This window comes from Camellia sinensis, chromosome 3 (genome assembly GCF_055761805.1).
Source record: "Camellia sinensis isolate YWXY chromosome 3, ASM5576180v1, whole genome shotgun sequence".
Classification (NCBI taxonomy): Eukaryota; Viridiplantae; Streptophyta; class Magnoliopsida; order Ericales; family Theaceae; genus Camellia; species Camellia sinensis.
Window position 1 is genome coordinate 78,316,139 of NC_138963.1, and position 18,380 is coordinate 78,334,518.

An 18,380-nucleotide genomic window follows, 5' to 3' on the forward strand; every position below is an offset into this window, starting at 1 on the left:
CTATCGGAGCTTCGAAAGTTGATAAAAAAATAAGACTTTTCTTCGAGTCATCTTTCGGACTTCATATCTTTCTCGATTCTTAACGGTTCTACTTCATTCTTTCGTCATTCTCCTCACTTCACTTGCTACTTCGCCCTACATTACCTCGCTTTCTCACTTCTTCATGTAATGGGCGGTTTTGGTATACCGAAAGTTGTACGAAAACTAATTTCAAAAATTTTAAAACATTCATCTTTTTTTTCTTTCTTCTCTATCTTCCTCATTCTTCTTCTTTTTCACTTATAAAATGATGTGAAACATGGTTCTAGGTGGTAACGGAGCTAGTGATGGTGGTAGTGGCAGTCTAGCGATGGCGACGGCGCTCGCGATGATGGTGGGTTTGGTGTTTTAAAGGTGGTGGTGATGGTGATGCTCATGGTGGTAGTGAAGTTGGTGGTTCAGGTGGTAATGAGAAGATAATACAAAACTAAAATAGGCATTGGCATTCCATTCCAATTTTCAACATACCAAACGTGCTCCAAGTCTAATACAACCAGTGATTAAGTCTAAATGTGTTGTACCTCATGAAACTGGACCAAGAGGCATCAAGAAATTATCTGTTATTAGAAAACCACATTCAACAATATTAATCACTGAGCTACCCATGTGGGTTAAATCTATGGAACATGTCATATTTTTTCTAATTCCAATTGAAAATGTATCACTATCTCTATTGTCAATAAATATATGAACAAGCCAATCACCATTTAAAATTAGAAAAAAAAATTATGGTAAAAAAAAACATATATAACTATATATAGATGAGAGAGAAAATAGTTTTCTCAAAGCTTGAATACAAACACATGACTTTCAATTACAACATCACTTTTAAATCAATAATACCAATTTCATACAATACAATCACAACAAAAACTAGGTCCTCATTTGCAACAAATCTTTGTGATGACAAGTCTTCAGTGGGTTGTACGTTGAAAGTCACGTTTGGTGTGTTTTGTTCGGGGTGGTGATGTTGGTGAAATTCGTGGTTCGGGTGCTGATGTTAGAGAAGTTGATGAAGTTGGTGGTTCGAGTGGTCGGTTACCCCCTAGAACCATGTTGTACATCATGTTATAAGTGAAGAAGAAAAAGAAGAATGAGGAAGATAGAGGAGAAAGAAACAAAAGATGAATGTTTCGAAATTTTTGAAATTAGTTTTCAGACAACTTTCAGCATACCAAAACCACCCATTACACGAAGAAGTGAGAAAGCGAGGTAGTGTAGGGCGAAGTAGGAAGTGAGGTGAAGAGAATGGAGAAAGAATGAAATAGAATCGTCAAGAATTGAGAAAGATATGAAGTCCGAAAGATAGCTCAAAGAAAAGTCAAAAACAAGAAGAAAAGTCTTATTTTTTTTATCAACTTTCGGAGCTCCGATAGCACGCAAAAAGAGGAAGAACGAAACTTGTGAGATGTGATACAAAAAATAGACCGTGAGTTGAATCCAACGACGTAAAAATGAGATGAAATGGAGTTATGACGAAGGAGACAGAAGGACTTGAAGTGGTGGTTTGCTGGTAGGAAAGGGTGGGTTTGCATCTTTATTTTGAAATTTGGGACTAAAATGTAATTTTTTTAATGTTTTCTGTTTCAAATCTGACAGCAGGGGAAAAATTGATAGTAATTTAAATAGTATGGGGGTAAGCATGAAAATAAGAGTAGTCTGGGGGGGTCATTGAAAATCGTGACAAAGTATAGCGGTAAAAATGAAATAATCTCTAAAAATAGAGTAATAGATGTTTATATAGGACACAATTTGGATGATTATGTAAGTACACGAAGTAGTCAAGTAGGCTCAAGTGTAGAAACAAGTAAGGGTAAGGCGGGTAATGCTTGATGTTGAATTGGAGGAAGATGAAGATAGTGATGCCTATGATCCTGACCAGTTAGACTCATCCTCTGATGAGTCTGGAAAATATAATGACAGTGACTATGAACAACGTGGTGATGATGCTTTATATGATAAACATGTTGACAAAGATGTGGAATTTGGTGGTTTAGGAAGTAGTAAGGATGCTATGGGTGATGTGGTTGACAATGATGACCTATAAAGCATGGACAACTCATCTGATGAGCTAAGAAGCCTTCATAGCTCCTCTGATGAAGATAGTCATTGCACTAGGATTAAGTACCTTATTTTCAGTGAGAGTAACATGCACAATTCTACATTCCAACTTGGCATGGAGTTCAAAACAAATGTGTTGCTTGGAGATGCTGTGAAGGAGTATGCTATTAAGTGGGGAAAACAAACTGCATTTACTAAGAGTGACAAACAGAGGGTTAGGGCAGAGTGAAAACTTGGTTGTCCTTGGGTTTGCTATGCTTCTTTTGTAAAGGGTGAAGAGGTGTTTAGGATCAAAACTTTTGTAGATAAACACACATGCAACAAAACATTTGATGTGCCACATGTGAGTAGTAGATGGATTGTCAATAGGTATTAGGCAACGATTAGGTTAAACCCTACTTGGCCAATTAAGTCATTGGTAGACACCATTACAACAGAGCATAATGTAAAAGTTGACCTGCAGAAAGTGAGAAGGGCAAAAATTAAGGCTCTCACAATGATTGAGGGTACTGCAATTGAACAATTTGCAATGCTTTGGGGTTGTGTAAAAGAGATTAGAAGTAGGAATCCAGGAACAATTTCCATGAAGGTGAAAGAAGTTCCAAAAGTTCATGAAGAGTACGAGTAAATGTCCAAGTTTAAGAGATTGTATTTATGTTGGGGTCCATTGAAGAAGAGTTTCCAAAATGCTTGTAGGCCAGTCATTGGAGTGGATGGTTGTCATTTGAAGGGACCACATGGTGGAGTGTTGTTGACTGCAGTGGGGATAGATGTAAATAATTGTACATTCCCATTTGCCTATGCCATTGTTGAGAAGGAGAAGAAGAAAACATAGTTGTGGTTTCTGAATTTGTTGGGGCAAGACTTGAATATTGTGAATTCTCATTGTTACACTTTCATGAGTGACAAACAGAAGGACCTAATTGATACAGTGGCTGAGCTCTTTCCAAATGCCTTACACAGGTTCTGTGAAAGGAATTTGTACAACAATTTCAAGGGTCAATTTAAGGGTAGGGTATTGAAGGATTTGTTATGGAAGGCAGCCAAGGAAAGCACTGTTGTTGTATTCACCAAAGTTATGGAAGAAATAAAAGGAGTTGATGAACAAGCATTGGAGTAGGAGTCACTTCCACAATTTTCCCAAGTGTGACATTTTGTTGAATAATCTTTGTGAGTGTTTCAATACAAGCATATTGCAGGCTACTGATCAAGCTGTGTTGTCCATGTTAGAGAAGATAAGAGTTTTGTTGATAGAAACAGCTCAAAAAAGAAATGAAGCAATGAAAAGGTACAACAAAAGTGATATATGTCCTAAGATTTAGAAGATTTTGGAAAAGGTAAAGATGAGTGCAACTGTATGGATTCCTAGATGGAATGGGGGTTCCCAATATGAAGTTGTTGGCGCATATGGTGAGCAATATAAGGTTGAAAGAATGGACTTGTGGATGTAGGAAATGGGATCTGTCAAGCCTTCTTTGTGTCCATGTTGTGGCTGTTGCAAACTACATGGGTGAAGAACCAGAAAAGTATGTGCTTCATTACTATAAAGTTGAAACCTATCTGCGGATTTATGAGAACATGTTGACTCCAATCAATGGTAGACAAATGTGGCCAACAACTCAATATGGTAAAGTGATACCACCTGATGTGAAGAAAAGAGCTGTGAGGCCAAGACTGAATAAGAGAAAGGACACAGATGTCCCAATTGATGCAACTAATTCAAGTAAGCTGGGAAGGAGGGGAACTTAGATGACATGCAAGAATTGTGGCAAGTTGGGACATAACAAGAGGACATGTAAAGTCAAAGGCCAATTCACCTACCTGAAAGATCTTGTGAGTTCCAGTCAAGTAATTCATATTTTTTTTTATGCATTTTGTTAACTTGTACATTGCTAACTTTTGCTTTTTAGTTACTACAGTCCCAGCATGAAGGAAACTAATGTCAGGCCCAGACTGAAGGGAGCCAAACTCAAAGTCAGGTAAAAGGAAGCCTGGTTGGGAGTCTGGTTATAGAAGCAACTCAAGTTAGGAAGAAGAAGATGACCGTAAGTTTTGCAAAGGCCCTATTTGTTAATTTATAGATGTCTTCCTTGCATATGTCCTAACAATGATGATGGCTATTGTAGGTAAAAAAGAGAAAGGTTATGAGAACAAGTGACTCAACTCCATTGCATGTGTGATAACACTGTTCCGTATTATGCTAATTGGTCCTTATTATAAATATGATTATGTGTGCCATTTATGTGAAAATATGTGGTTTCGAATGTCTATCTGTTCACTGTAGGAATATCTGTTTGATTGTCTGCTTTGGAATTTAAATTGAAGGCCTTATCGGCCACAAAACCCGAAATTAATTACGCTATTGTGATTAGCGTAATTTTTAGAGCCTACGGTGAAATTTAATTGAAAATTGATTCGGATCGAATTAAATAGATTAAATTAATGATACAGTGCCCAATTATTTAATATTTATAAGTGTGATTAGTGGGACTTATATTAAATAGGCACCACACACTCAATTCCTCTCCTTTGTTTCATTTTGGCTGATTTTGGCTCTCTAGAATGGGAGAGAACCGAATTTGAGAGAGAGAGTGTGGGAAATTGAAGGTTTGTTCAAGAAGCTTGAATAAATTGAAGACTAACTCAAGATTTGATCATAAATTGGGAAGATTAAGGCTCCTAGGTGAGTAATCAACTCTTGACTCATGAATTTTAGTTTGTAAATTGTAGATTCCAAGTTGAATGATGATAAAGAACATGAGTTAAGTTGGTTTTGTTGAATTGGAAGCCAATATGTACATGCATGTAAGAAATTGCTTTGAATTTCCATATTTGAGCACAATGTGTATGATCCATGTTGAATTTTTGGTTTAAGTCCATGTATTTGATCATCTCTTCATCAATTAAGTTGAGAATAATGAGTATCTCCCACATGCATATGCAAATCATGGAGGTGTGAGTTTGAATGTTTGAATTTAATGTGTGGGCGATGAGTTTGGGTCAATTTGAGGCATGCATGTAAGTAATTCAAGGAATTGAGCTTCATTGTGTTATAATTTGGTGTTTGTATCATGTTAGTACATGTTTATATGAAGTTTGAGCCATTACATGCAAGAAATGTTGGTTGAAATGTTGAATTTGAGCTCAAGAACCATTCTGGAAAACCCAGAATTTTTGATGTACGCTCGAGCGGGGGAACCGCCGCTCGAGCGGGAAAAATGGGCTCCCAGCATTTTTGCAGACATGGACGTCCGCTCGAACGGGGAAGTTCACACTCGAGCGAGGAGCCATGTAGTGAGGCCTTCCGCTCGAGTGCCAGAATTCGCGATCGAGCGTAAATATGTGTAGACACCTCATTTTTGACCGTCCTCAAGACTTGGACGTCACCGTTTGAACACCCGGTGATCATCTATGTTTGTGTTCGTTTGGAGGTCCTGGAGGTCTCGGCTACGCGCCTTGCCTCGGGATCTCCGAACTCGCTTGTTTAGTGTCTGGTTTTATACCAAACACTTGTGTTTTGCCTTGGAGGGGCAGGGAATGCCTTGTGAGGCATCCCCACACATCACCGGCTGTTTAGGGGTGCCGCCGGCCTTGGTTTCTTAAAATCAATGGCCGGTCAGCATAATATACTGTCGATCGATACTTTTCTTTGCCGGTGACATCTTTTGCTGGCCAGTGTGACTCTTTTGCACCCTTAAGGCATGGTGCATGCCAGCTGTGCCAGCTGGAATGCACCATCACCCCTCCCCGTGCAGTTTCTGGCTGGTATGAGCCTTTGAACCCCTTTGGATCCTTCTAGAAGGATGAACCCTTAGCTAAGCTTCTTAGAGAAGCTTGGCCAGCTATTTTAGCTTCTCCAAGAAGCCTAGACTCCTTTGCACCCTTTACCCCTTTCACTTGGCTTCTTGGAGAAGCCAAGAACCATTTGCTTAGGCTATATATAGAGCCCTCCTCCTCCATTGTTTAAGGTTGGAGTTTTAAACCTAAAAAACCAGAGCTTATATGCATATATTTGCTAGATATATCATCTCTCTCTATATTTCCCTCTCTCTCCTCCCTCAGTGTGTGTTTGGTAGCCCAAAAGTGCATTTTGGCCTTACTTTTGCACTAAAACACACACCATTACACCTTGCTCCAAGATTGAGAGGTTTGGAGGGTTGATTCTTGAGTTTTTGGACTGATTTTGATCAAAATAAGAGGGCTGCATTGGCTGTTCTTGAGGTGTTCTTCAAGGGTAATCACTTTGCTTTAGTTTCCCCAAACTTGCACTAGTTTTTTACCCGTGTTGCTTGCTGATTTAGGCTTTGTGCATAACATAAAAAAAGGCTTATATTTTCATGCTTAAGAACTTTCATTAAGGTTGTTTTGTGGTTTGAGTTCAAACTCACCCTCTTAGGCCTTATTTGGCCTTTTTGGTGCCTCCTTTGTGAGGCCTTGTTCGCTTAAGTATCTTGGTCTTCTCACCACTAAAAACCAGTGGGTTTTCAGTGGTGAGGAAGGTGGTTTGAAGTCTTGTATAGGGGAGGGACACCCCTCTCCCTTCATTGCCTCATTTCCTTGTCTTTTGGCTTAAAGGGTAACATGCATGCTTGATTGATTTTGGCCCTATTTCAGAGGTTTTTGGGTGTCTCTAGGTCATATGTCATCTCTGTTTTTGGTCGAATTTGTGCCCTTTTGCATGCTTAACATACTTGCTTTACATTCCTCTATTTGGCCTAGAAATGCGTCTTGTGTTTAAGCCATGATTCTTGCATGTGTTAGCCTAATTTCATGAAGGTATTGGCATTATTCTACCATGTTTAAGGCCTGTTGGCCATCTGTTTCAGTCATGCTTGCCATGTTTGGTGTCATCCTTTTGTGTTTTGGCTTGTAAGCCTTGGGTATATTGGCCTCTAACATGTGTAGCTTAGACCATCCTCATGATTTGGCATCATTTAGGGTCGTATTTCAGTCCATAAATCATGTTTGTATGCCTGCATATGTGACCTCTTCCATGCTTTGAGGGTGTGCCCTTTTATGCCTAGAAATGAGTTTTGGTGCATGCATCTCATTGGAGCCACTTAAGCTGCCATATTAGTGGGTTTTGGAGTCCATTTTTGCATGCTAAAATTCTGTTTTTACTTGTCTAATTCATGCCATGAATGGTCATATTGGTGGAAGTAAAGTGCCTTTTTTTGTGCCTTAGCCTTAGGTCCATTGGCTTGCGTGTTGGCATGAGTGTTTGTCCATCATATTGGGCACTTTTGGCCACTGTTTTGGGGTGGATTGAGGTCGGCCCCTTTATGGTTTAAGTCCACCATTGCATGCTTGTCATATGCTTGTTGCTTATTTGGTTCATTAAGGTGTTGTCCCATGCTAGCCTTATGGCATATTGGTCCATATTTGCATCACATTTGCATCTTGCATGCCTAGCATTGTATGTTTGCCATATTAGTTGCATGGCATTTGGCATGCCTTGCATAATTAGTATCATGTTGCATTTTGAGCCATGTTTGCATAACATGCATTGCATTACTTGGTTTGGGGTGTCAAACCAAGTGTGAGGGTTAAGGAGCGTTCATACTATAAGTGATGTAACGCGTCTTAACTCTCGGTCACCGGGCCCCTTGACTTTGACATGATAGGGTCTTGGTCCTCATTTGTGTGTTGCATGCATTTTTACATCAAGTGGCAACCTTGATCTCTTAGGCTATTCATGCACAATTGATGGCTCGAGGATCGAGGGCCATGCTTCCCTGAGTTCAACACATGATGTGAAACATGACCATGCTCACATGTGCCTGAAATCCCATGCCATATACTGTCTGTCCTCTGTTGCTGTCAAAACTGTCTTCTGCAGGAAGTTTCTGCCGACTGGCAGAATTCAATGCCGACCAGCCATTGGTGAATGGCCGATAACTCCAACAGCAGCCGATGGAAACTATATATGGCCGGTGGGAATTTCCTCCAGCCGATGGTATTCTATAGTATGCAAGGAACCTTTCCTGGAACTGTGGCATTGTTCAGAGAAGCAAGGCAGTGAAAACAGAGGCAGTAATGGTATGGTACGGGCTTTCCGGACAAGACAGGTTCGGGCATGCATCACTCGCGCATCCTGAGGTGGGGGCTGTGGCCACCTCTCTTCCTTTTGCATTCATTTTGCTAAGTAAATTAGAAATTCTGTAATAATTTATGTGTTTATTATTCGGACTGTAATATTTATTTGGACCCTCCGAGTGAGGGCAATTGTGTAATAAGTGTGCGTGAGTGTGTGTATGTCTTCCAACCCCACGTCTTTCTTCCCTTTTATTTACCCGCTTATGATGGTAGACTAGGGCATATTTAAATTAGCATACCTTATGCTATGCATGCGTGCATTCATACATTTGTCTTGCATGCATCGGGCTCGGCGCATCATTCTAACTGCATTTGTATTTCAATTCCAAATTAAATACGTGCTAGTTGTAGGATTTCACATGTCATTATAGATTAACCGAGCCTATCTTAGTTGCATCTTGCATGTGTTGCATTAGCCATCTTAACATGAACTAGGATCATGCATACGATTACTAACTAGTTTTTGTTTTGGCTCGGAGTACTCGGTAAGCATTTATGCTTTAGCATACCGCATGCGTGTGAGTGTTGCCATAACAGCATGATTACCATGAGGCTAGCTGCTTATGTGATATAACTATTTGAATGCCTGTGGATGGAGGTTGAATTGCCTAAATTGGAAAAAAGCATTAAAACTGTGAGTTTTAAGCCCACTAGATAGTGGCAAAACCATCTTTTCTAAAAGCCCACTCGAAGGTGGAAAAACCTGCATTTTAACCTACTTGCGAGTAGCAAACCATCTTCAAAACAAGCATGAAATGTTTTGCTCCAATTTAGGCGATTCGGTCTATACTTGTTTGTTGTGTGCACAACATAGTAATTCTAGGCTAATAACCGGAATAAGAGCACATAATGTTTTCAAAACAGAATATCACGGTTAGTAGAGGCCGGTCTTCGGACCGGGCGAGAGGGGGTGCTCATAGCTGACCTTCCCCGATCGTACCCAAGTTCCCGAGCCGAGGCAACTTTGGTGATGACGGACACGTGACCTTTGGCACCGAGTCAGGGTTTCCTAAATTTCCCCAAAATAAAATATTTAGGTGGCGACTCTGTATCTGGCAAAGCAGTCCATGTTTGGCACTTCTTTCAAAAAATCTGTTTTCTCAAAACGATTTGCCGGATTTGGACTCTTTGGTTCAGATTAAGAACCGTGACACAAATTGAGTCCGAACTGTAGCGGGGCCCACGGGCGCGTCTACAATATGACATAATGTCACGACCCAAACCCGGCCCTATGGGTTTAGCACCGTAACCGGCCAGTAATCCGGGATTACCGAAGGCCTGCAGAACAGTAATACAGTAAAACAGAGTACAGGGCCTGGCGGAAGCCAATACAGTAAATAAATAGTGTCCATTGAGCTGTGACAGTCTGTATGCCAAAAGATTTTTCATGCATTCACATACAACAGTACAGTCTATACAAAATTTACAGTCACACAGTACGGGGACCTAATCCCCTGATAACAGTACGGTAAACATTCAGTCTATACAGAACAGTTAGACAGTATGAAGACAGGCGGGGGAAAACAAACAAAACACCCCCAAGCCATAGCATGGCAACTCGGAACCTCGCAGTGAGGCACAAAGGCTGGCTTGACAAAACTGGAGTTACCCTGACGCTCCTAGCTCCGATCTGGTGCCTGTACACCTACATATATATATGAGCAGTGAGCTAAAGCCCAGTGAATAACATAATGCGTAAAGAGGTTTTGAATGAATGTCCTTACGGTAATGAAAACAGTTCAATTCAATCAGTATTTCAGTTGTTCAGTACAGTAAACAGTCATATGTGGTACATCCATTAGCATAACAGTAACAGTAGGTCTTAAAAGATCGAACAGTAATGATGGCCATCAGTCAGTAAACAGTAGTGGCTCCACGAGGGAACCGACAGAGAATTCTGTCGCAGTAACAGTAACAGTAAACAGTAAGTACTAAGGATGCCACAGTACAGTTCAGAAATAAAGGACATACATTCATTCAGTAAATAATACCAGTTCAGTAAACAGTTCAGTTCAGTATTCAAAAGATAATTAGTTGAACATATCTTTACACAATTGTTACTCACAGAGTTCTGGGCTACAGTATGCTAGAGCGTGTCTCCCCAGTTGCCAACCCTACACAGTTCACAGGTTGAACACACACTAAGCTACACAGTTGGGAAATATCATAACTTAATCCCTAATTTGCCTTGGTGTGTTCTACAACGATATCCTCATCTAAATGTCTTAAACTAGGCCTAAGAATGCCTAGGATGGGATGAGGATGCAACAATACACTTAGAAAACATTTCGCAAAGTTTGCTGAAACTAGGAGCCTCGCTCGAGCGGGACTTTCTCCGCTCGAGCGTAAGTCCAAAATCAAAGGCTTCGCTCGAGCGAGGAATCCTTTGCTCGAGCGGTCTGCAAAACAGTAAAAATACTGGATGCTGTGATTTTGCGCGCGATGGTCGCTCGAGCGGAGCCCTGGACAAAGGTGCTCGCTCGAGCGGGGAATCCTTCGCTCGAGTGAGGAAGCCAAATCTGGAATTTCCAGATCTGTCTCCCAAGCTCAAACCAAGCATTCTACCACTCCAAACTCGACCTCTTGGGCCCAAATTCTGGAAAACATAACTAAATTCAATGTATAACAAGTTTCAAAGCTCAATTTATGAATTCAAGCCCCAAAGGTGAGTCAATTAAAACCACATTCAAACCCATTTTCAATAATATGAAGAACATGCAAACATGCATGGATTCAAATCAATTCAAAGCTTCAATTTGATGCTCTAAGGAGCCAAATCTTTCAAAACATGATGAGTTCATGGTCTCTTGTAAAAATATGAGCATGCATGTACAATTTATGAAAGACAACTTCAAAACTTCAAAATAAAGGCATGCATGCATGAACTAGGCTCCAATTCAAGGCTCAAATCACTAGAGGCTCAAGAACTAAGCATGAACAAGTTCAAATACATTACTAGGAGGTTAAATCTCTTACCCAAGTCTAGAATTATAGGCAAGGAAGCTCAATTATGCAATCTATACTTCAATTCCTTCAATTTCCAAGCAAAACCAAGCCAAAAGAGGTGAAATCTAACTCTCTCCCTTAACTCTCTCCCTCTAGTCGGCAAAAGCAAGAAATGAGCTGAGCAAAATGTTTGACTCAAGCATACCAAGGCTCTAACATGTTATAATAAGGGCCCACTAACAATGGCAAAAGTGTAATTACGTCAAACTCTTTAATTAGCTTATTTTAATCTAATTTAATCGTACCCAATCAATTTTCGGATAAATATACCATAAAATCACATTAATTCTGAGGATCATGGAACATCAATCGGTTTCTAATTCGGCCGCCGATATGGCCTTCAATTAGCAATTTAAACATATAAGCATGAACAGATAATCACACAGTCAAACAGATAGAATGCAATTTAACTAACATATACTCAATCAATTCGGTTTCCAATTTCAGTCAGTCAGTTCAGTACTTTAATCAGTTCAATTATCAGTCATAATCAATTCAGTTTAACGGTAATCGATGGTTATCGGTAATCAATCAGTCATAAGTCGGTAAACAGTATGAGGGTTGTTACACATAACCAGTACTTTTGCAGGCCTCAAGGGTCCACTCGAGCGGGGACCCTGTTTCTGAAAATTTTGAAAGTGCGTTCGGTGTTTCACTTTCCATTCTCTTTCACTTGCAAGCACTCTTAGGCATGCATTGAACATTGTAAATGAGATAAGAAGATAAGAATGAAGCCTAAAGAGGAATATGTGAATTAAAGAACGGATTGAATCGGTTATGACCCATATGTGTTATGTGATGTGTGGGGTTAAGCTCTAGGGCAAATCAACCAGCCGATCATTGTGAGTAATATCTTAACAAAAATATATGGAATATGTTATTGTCCAATTGCTTACTCCTATGTAAGTTTTATAAGTTCGTTGACTCGATTGGTGGACAATGTTTGACATGAACGAATGAATGGGCCAGAGGCCAGTATGATCTGAATGATAGAATGAATGGGCCAAAGGCCAGTTTGACATGAACGAATGAATGGGCCAGAGGCTAGTATGATCTGAATGATAGAATGAATGGGCCAAAGGCCAGTTTGACATGATAGAATGAATGGGCCAAAGGCCAGTTTGACATAAATGAATGAATGGACCAGAAGCCAGTATGATCTGAATGATAGAATGAATGGGCCAAAGGCCAATTTGACAAGGTAGAATGAATGGGCCAAAGGCCAATTTGACACGAAAGTATGAATGGGCCAAAGGCCGGTTTAACATGAAAGTATGAATTGGGCCAAAGGCCAGTTTGACAGGAATGAAAGATAAGTGGGCCAGAGGCCGTATGACATGAATGAATTGGGCCCGAGGCCGTATGATGTGTTTGGAACCGCAATCACTTGACCTATATTTGTACATATGTTGGATAGAAATGCGAATTGGGCCCAAGGCCGTTTGAAACATGTTGTTCTAAATACCATTTATGTAACTTCTTTATTGATATTGTTCACTAGGCTTTCACTCACGCTCATTCATGTGTTTGTAGGTAAGTCAAGAGAGGTCCCAACCCAGCCTCAGTGAAGTCCGTGTGGAACAACCAAGGTTTTGAAGAGTCAGCCCTTACGTCTCACGCACAAGACTCGTCTTCGCCCTTTTGCTATCTTGTTTTGTTTTGTCATGTTGGCGAGGACCTTGGTTTATGTTTTTATATAGTTTTGATTGGTTGACCCAGACTGAATGATCCTGTATGCACAGAGTTATTTGTATTAGTACATATTTTGATGTGAGTTATTAACATGTATGTGCATGGTTTGTAATGATGTGCCACGTAAGCACAGCTCTATGGACAAAGTTTTAAATTTTGCTTCCGTTTGGCCCCTTTACTCTGATGAGTTATGTCTAGTTTGATTTGAGGCCGTAGGTAATCTCAGGATTACTAGCCGGTCATGTCCTTAACCCATGGGGGCGGGTTTGAGTCGTGACAGCATGCAAGTCAGGATGTGTAGGGGTCTGTAGTAACGTCCAATACTAACATTCCTCTGCAAGCTCAAATGAGATGGAGAGGAAGAATGGTGTACAATGCTAGTGGTGTCAAATCTGTTGTGGGTCAAACTAAGAATGCAGTTGACACAAAGTAATGGATGTGAAGGACCACTGTTGTTCTTGTTGTTTTTTTTTTTTTTTTTTATATATAAATGTTGGAGAAGATTTTTGCTACTTTTGTTCATGGAATACAATGTAATTGATGTGAATTTTTTTGCTACTTTTGTTCATATTCCATAACCTTTCTAGTGGTAGGGGCGTTTTGTACATTTGAAGCCTGGTTTTTGCATTGGCTGCCCCTTTTTTAGTATATGTTTTGCACAACATGAATGACAAGTGTGTCAACTTATCACCGTTTGAATGATAATTTACTGTATTTCTGCTGCTGTTTCCAAGTCATGATGTTCATTGATGATGTTCACAATTGTTGATATTCATTCTTCATTGGTGATGCTCATTGTTCATTGAATTTAGAGTGACAATTATGGTCACAGATTGTGTACCTACTTTTGTATGTTTCCTTTGTCTATGTCAGAGTCACCAAACACAAAATAATTGAGACAACATTAATAAGTCACCAAACACACAATTTTCATCTCAAAAACATATTTTCTATTAACAACACTTCACCCATTGCATAAGATTCATAATCAGGATACAGACTCCATTCATTCTTACACTACCATACAACTTCAAACTTTATAATACAAACCATATTCCTACAATCAACCATGACAAAACCAAGCAAATCCATAGTTTCCTCTCTCTTCCAATCCTTCTCTTCATTTGTGCTTCCATCTTATTCAACTTCTTCAACAGCCAGGAATTATTTACATTGCCCGATCGCACATGGGTGGGTCTATCCACGTAAAGTGAATGCAACCACTATTAGGGCAACTAAGAAATCTCCTCCCAGGATTTGTGTTGGTCCATGCTGTGCATATCAACGTTCTTCTTCCACAAACATTGCAAAACATCTCGTCTACACCACTTGCGTTCCATCTACCTTGATTTCTTGAGCTTTGATTGTTCCTCATTTCTTCTCTCCCACTGATTTCATTGATGCTCTGTTTTTTTCTTCTATTTTTGTAATCGTCTCTGTTTTTATAGGTTGAAGGGAATACAAAGGAAGGTTAGGTTTTGGGGGCAAAGCCCTAATTTTCCCTCCATGTGAAAGTATAGGGGGCCATGTAACCCATTCCGTCCACTTCCTTGAGGGAAATAGACGACAGTGGTAAAATTGAGAGGAATTCACATAGTATAGGGGTACATGTGAAAATAAGAGTAGTCTGGGGGGGGGGGTCTTTGAAAAACGTTACAAAGTATAGGGGTAAAAATGAAATAATCTCCTTGTTTTTTTAAGTTATGGCTATCAAGCTATGTCATTTTGTACTTTAATTATGATTAACTTTCTTTTTAAGTTGACATTATTTTAGTTATGATTAATGAAATAGTTAGTTATTATGTTATGTTTTGTAATTACGACTCAAAATACCATTTCCTTATTTATAAGGTGCGTAGATAGTCTTTCTTGAAAGAAAATGAAATGAAATGAATAATTTTATATATATCATGAAATGAAATATTGCAATCATTAAATTAAATAGGTAACATTTAATGAATAATTTTTATATCAAAATGAAATAAAATATTACCAAAATATATGTCATCACATAAAATAGATTTAGATCATTGATGATGGTAGAGAAATTGTATCACTATAGGTCAAGTACATCCCAACTAGGTTGACACCTACTAGCTTACAAATCATTTGCATTATACTGCATCTCAATAATCTAATAAAAACATTATGAAATTAAATAGAAAAAAAAAAAATTTGTTGATCAATTATCGAAAGAACTGGACAATTCACTCAGGGAGCCCAATGATATATCATCTAAATCACCTTGAATTCTCTCATTTTCACTACAATCTTGTCATCTTGTAAGTGTATGCATATGATCTTTCGATATCATAAGTGCCTCAACCAATTCAAGTGAAAGTCTACTGCGATAATCGCTTAACACCGTCTGCCTACACTAAAAGCTGTTTCAGAAACCATTGTAGAAATAAAAACGGTTACTATATATCACGTGTCATCTGTGAAAGTACAAGCCACATAATTTTATTTTGTTTACACCAATCCAAAATATCATATATGGGTTATCTAAATGATGTTGTAATTCAAAACTACTTATGGTTGCATTTTGAGTTATTCTTCTAGTTTTTATTGCTGAAAAATACTTAATCTTCCACCTTAAGATGAGGCTGATGTAGTGTGTATAGGTGTATTTGCAGATATAGCTTCCTTATACTCTTCAAATAATTTTTTTTACGTGTTTGTATAGGGTCAAATTGGTTTTTATCAACGAAAATAAGTTGTAAAAAATTCTTGTAAACCAGTGTCTTTATACCTAGGATCAACTACGATGGCTAAACCTAAAAGATGAGACAATGGATTAAAATATTTATCAATTTTTTTTTAACATAATATTCACTATCCATATATTTTATGAAAACTTTCGTTCTTTCGGCTAACATATGTAAAACAAATGGTGAGGTAGATATATATGTATAAGAAAATAATTTTGTTGTAGTATGAAAAAATTTTAGAAATTTTTTATATAAATTTATGTGATGCCAATTATCTTCTGTGAGAGTCAATACTCTTCCTATTGTTGTTGTTGCAAAAAATAAATCTATTATTTTTCTTTATGTATAAGCTCTCTTTAACATATTAAACGTTGAATTCCACCTGATGTCTACATCTAAAATTTATTTTTTAAATAGCATACATTCTTGTTAAGAAATTTTTCTATATTCTGAAATTGGATTAGGAGAAGACATAATTGTAAGAACATCATGTTTTATTACTTGTACATAAATGTCATATATATGCGTAGCTTCTTTAACAATCAAGTTTAAAATATGAGTACAACAACAAACATGAAATAAACCACTATCAACAAGTAATTGTAAAATTGGTTTCAAATGCGCTACAATCTGATTGTAATATGATGCATTATCTAAACCAATAATAAATATTTTATTTTACTAATCACACTCATATAATACATTCATTATTATTACCCTAAGCGAATGACCATTGTATGCAAGTACAACTAATCTAAACGAAATTATTCTTTTATTTAATTTCCAATCATTATCAATATAATGTACAGGGATGCATTGATATTCTAAACCATTATTTGACCATAGATCAGATGTTCAACAAACTCTTCCATTCAAATATTTAAAAATGTTAAATAATTCAGTTTTAATATCCTCAAATTTCTTTAAAATCTTGTTTCTGGTAGTATTTTTTGAAAATTTTTGATATTGAGGTGCAAAACCTTCGTGAATCATTTCTAAAAATCAAGACATTTGCTAGTAGTAAAATGTTGTTCTTTTTTAATAATATAATTAATTACAAAATCTTGTGCACGTATAGGATCATATGAAAATATTTGTAAATTACCAATTGATGAAACCCCTAATTACATTTGAATTCTAATATTAGATTGTTGACTTTGTAAAAGTTTTTGAGCATGCCTTTTTAGATGGCTAATACACCATGCCGACGCGGCACTAAGTAAATATTTACAATATTTACATTTTGCTTTAAACACAGTTGTACCATCATGATTAGTTACTGATACTCTTTCAAAATACTCCCAAACAATACTAGTCATGCCCCTAGATGATGATGTTTCTGTTGGAAGAGGGATATTAGGCCTAATAGAAGGAGAATCAATAGATTCATATAGTGCATATTCATCAACATTGACATAGACATTATGAATATTACGATCCATATTAATTTGAGTAAAATAATATATATTAACTAACAATTAATTAAAATAATGAGTTTTTAACAAGTAATATATGTTAAGAAATAATTAAAGTAAAAACAATGAGTAGCTAATAAATATTAATTCAAATAATTAATCTTACCGACTGGCGAATGTGATATAAAAAATAGTTTAATTGTCACTTAAGGATGAGACTTGAAAATTAATTAAGAGAGAATGAGAGTTTGAGAGAGAGATTTGTTAGTGAGAAATAAAATGGGAGAGGGGTAGTATTTATAGGACTTAGGAGAATGGAGGGATTAAATTATAAAAATAAATAAATAAATTGGTTGTCAGGTGAATAATGGTCATATGACCGTTCGGATTTTTTTAAAAATTTGACCGTTGTTGCACTGGAGAGGGAGCCGCTGGGGGTCGGGCCATGCAAACGGTGAAATTTGTTTCGGGCTGGACCAAGCACCAGAACACACGGCCCAGGGTCTCGGGCCGGGCTGTGCCCACTTGATCCATTGGCGGGTTTTAGGTGTGCCACGGGCTCACGGGTCAAATTTACACCCCTACTCATGGTGAGTCTTAACTAAACTAATCCATCTGAGTCCGAGAGAGAAAGAGAGGACAATAAGTGGATGGTGCTAGTGTATGGAGGTACTGGTGTTGTTTGGAGGCGATAGTAGAGTCAAGTGATGCGTGAAGGAGGAGGTACAAAAGGGTAGTGGTGGTGCTGTTTGGTGGTGGCAATAAAGTGGAGTGGAGTAGGGTGGCAATAGAGGAGCTACATAGTGGTATGTGTCTCCAAATGTTGTAGGGAGTACTAGCTAAATATGTCCATGATTTTATTTATTTTTTGTTAAAAAACTTAACATAAGTTATTAATTGGAAATTAATACAAAATTTAGGATCAAAATTAAGCAAATTAAAATTATAAGGACTAAAATGATACAAGGGACTATTGACATACTTTTTCCTAAATTTTAAATAAAAGTTGGGGTTAACTTTTCACCTTCGTAGCTTTATATATATATATATATATATATGTCACTTTAGTTATTATAGTTTTACATTGACCGAGTTTAACACAATTGATCATTCTGTCCCAAAATTGTTCTTTGACTCCCAAGTTTAGCACAATGACTAAATTGAAACTGAAGATGGTTGAAGGACTAAATTATTCAATTTAAAACAATATGAATCAAAATAAAATTTGAGTTAAATTATATATAATAGTTAAAAGTGTTAAAATCAAACTTTAATAATTTATCATTTCAATATAAAAATTAGGTACTCAAGCCTCAATTTGGACAAAGCTATCACAGCGGTGTTGTCATGCAGCCTATTG